This window comes from Dipodomys spectabilis, unplaced genomic scaffold (assembly GCF_019054845.1).
Source record: "Dipodomys spectabilis isolate Male_0828 unplaced genomic scaffold, ASM1905484v1 ptg000096l, whole genome shotgun sequence".
In the NCBI taxonomy this organism is placed as follows: Eukaryota; Metazoa; Chordata; class Mammalia; order Rodentia; family Heteromyidae; genus Dipodomys; species Dipodomys spectabilis.
Window position 1 is genome coordinate 32,164,835 of NW_024870773.1, and position 2,875 is coordinate 32,167,709.

General features: G+C 32.1%; 1 non-coding gene across 1 annotated transcript; it reads left to right on the forward strand.

Moving 5' to 3' along the window:
• The first annotated feature begins 2,028 nt into the window (after positions 1-2,028).
• On the forward strand, positions 2,029-2,156 carry LOC122113350. Its single transcript, XR_006148429.1, has one exon. It is a non-coding gene; the product is annotated as a small nucleolar RNA SNORA40 (small nucleolar RNA).
• The last annotated feature ends 719 nt before the right edge of the window (positions 2,157-2,875 follow it).

Sequence of the window (2,875 nt, forward strand, 5' to 3'; positions counted from 1 at the left end):
TGTGAATATTTAAAGTTAGAAATAAAATTACTATTTTAAATTGATATTAAAATTGTGTACCAAAGATACTCATTCTAAAGAATATTCAGAACTAATTCCAGATTTTTTTCTCATGTGCTTCAAAATTGTGGACTCTAAAAACTTTTATTAAATTTGTAATTGAAGAAGAAATAATAGGGAAATGGTTATTAGTAGAGGGATTCAGCTCAGTAAATTAACTAGATTACGAGAAAATACTAGAAAGTCTCTTAAATTAGGACTCTAGAGAAGTTCTAGCTGTATAATACATAGCTTTTTGTTACTGGATAGTAATTTCTTTTAGGCTAAAAGTCCTCTAAAATTTAAGATTTTATATCTGATTTATTATTTTAGTTACTCTTTGCTCTATTCTTTGTGTCTTGCAATCCAAAGCAAATAAACTATTTAATGATTTATAACTGTTTTAATTAATATGTTGTCCAATTAATTAATGAAAATGTCCTACGATTTTGAACTAACTACACCAAGGTGTGAAAATCAGTTACATTTCAAGACCTCTCTGTAAGTACCAGATCATTGATTCAATGGTTCCTGGAAGACAAACCCTTGTTTGAGATATACGGGTTTAACAGTTTCTCTCCTGAAATCTAAAATTTCTACTTTACTTTTCAAAAATTCTGTTAAATGGCTCCTTTTTGAGGCAGAATTGGAAAATATTTGAGACAATGAAGCAGCCTTACTGAGAATAACTAATGACTCAGCTGAATAATTGAAAGCTGGCATCCACCTGAGGAAAGATAACATTCATACAATCTATAAAATTTTGCTACACAGGGTATGATGGGCCTGGTGCAAATCTAAATCCTTCCCTTCGTCACACACCTATGATTAATCTCCATTAAAGAAAAGATTTATTGAACTGAGGCTGATTGTTTCCCAATGCATATGCTGAGAGACAAAATGAACTTTAAAGCCAACTATTGGGGCCAGGTGCATATCTAAAGCCACAGCTACTCAGGAGACAGCAATCAGGAACATCAAGGTTTGAGGCTAGCCAAGGTAAAAAGTTTTTAAGATCCCACTGCAATAAAAATTCTGGGCATGGAGAATTGAAGTACAGGCCAGCTAGGGAAAAAGGGCAAAATTCTACTTGAAAACTAACTAAAGAATAAAGGATGGAAATGTAGCTCAAGTGTTGGCGTGGCAATCTAGCAAGCATGAGGTCCTGAGTTAAAACCACTAGTTCCAAAATATAAAGAAAATAATTTATAAAGAAGTAATTTTAAAGACAACAGAAGAAACAAAGGTGAAAATTTATATAATTATTAAGCCTTTTATTGTCTATCAAAAAAACTAAACTAAAAATCCATGCTTCATTAAAAAAATAATATTATTATGAAACTCATTTAAGTAATACAAGACAATATGGCTAGCATAATGTGAATACAAATAATTAAGTCCAGTTATTATTAAAAGGAAATAGAAATTCTAATGTATAATGTTGTTTGTGTTGATTAATCTGAATAATTGCTTTGCTACCTAACTGATCATTTAGGCTAATACTTTCATTATATTTCTATAAGATTAGTTAATGATGATAGAAACGTCAATGTGGTAATTCCAACTTGGGTAATTGCCACCAATCCAGAATATCATTCAGGTTTCAAAAATAATATACTTTAAAAAAACATAAATAACTATACCTATTGATGAAACCTGTTGCATACGTATTTTCTTCCCCATTTCCAAGCAATTTTGCCATCGCCTCTTTATTTTCATTTACAGCAAGTGAAAGTGGTGTAAAGCCGGCCTGTGTGGGTGGGAAATGTATGACTCACAAAAACATGTATTTTTTTTTCCATTGACCTGAAAATCATATTAGAACCACATACATATAATTTAGACAACAACTCACGGGAATCTGTCTGGCTTCTCAAGTCATGCTCGCTCTGCATTTTCACAGGTGCTAACCCATCCATTTGAAATCCCACAACTCCTCCACCCCCACGCTCACTTGCCACACCAGTCCTCTCCAAAACCCATTTCAGTAGCACTTGTGTGTAAGTCTTTGTTTAACTTGTAGCAAAGACTTACAGACAAGTGAAAGAAATAAATCCTCTTTTGCACCCCAGAACTCATTGCTGAGTATGAGATTTGGTACATATAAAAGGAATGTGATTCCTACAATAGTTGGCAATGTGGGGTTTGTTAACTCACACAGATTGGATCTGAGAATAAAGTTGATGTAAAAGCTAAAAATCCCCACCCATTTCATTTAAATATTGTTTCCTTAAAAAAATCTCTACTTTTATCACAGAATTTATAATGGTATTTGTGGAGTCTATTGATAACTCCCATGTCAACAGGTATTCTTTCCCAATGCAAGTGTGTATATATTATCACTATTGATCCAAGGTCTAACATATACAAATTTAACTAATATAATATTTCCTGGAAAGAAAGATTTCTCAGTCTATAGTGAGAAAAAAGTATTCTTTCCCTGAACTATCATGAACTGTAGAAGGATTCTGTGGTGCTGTTTCAGAAATACTACAAAACTTTGCATTATATAGCCAGTATTAATGAAATCTCAGTAACTTTGTTAATTTCTAATTGAAAATAATTTCGGTGACAACCATTTACATTTGAGAAAAGAAGCTTCATCAACACAGTGTTGAGAGTTATCCAATAACATGAAGATTTCACCAGTCATGGAAGAAACCTATGTGGTTGTCATTTATTTATTTATTTATCACATTCTAACATTCCAACTTTACCTGCTTCTGCTACCAATGGATCACTAAGCACGTGGGCTCATATTAAAAGATATGAAATTCAAATAATTTGATTTCTTATTACTGTAAAAGATTGTTATTATAGCTGTTATAAAGCTCAG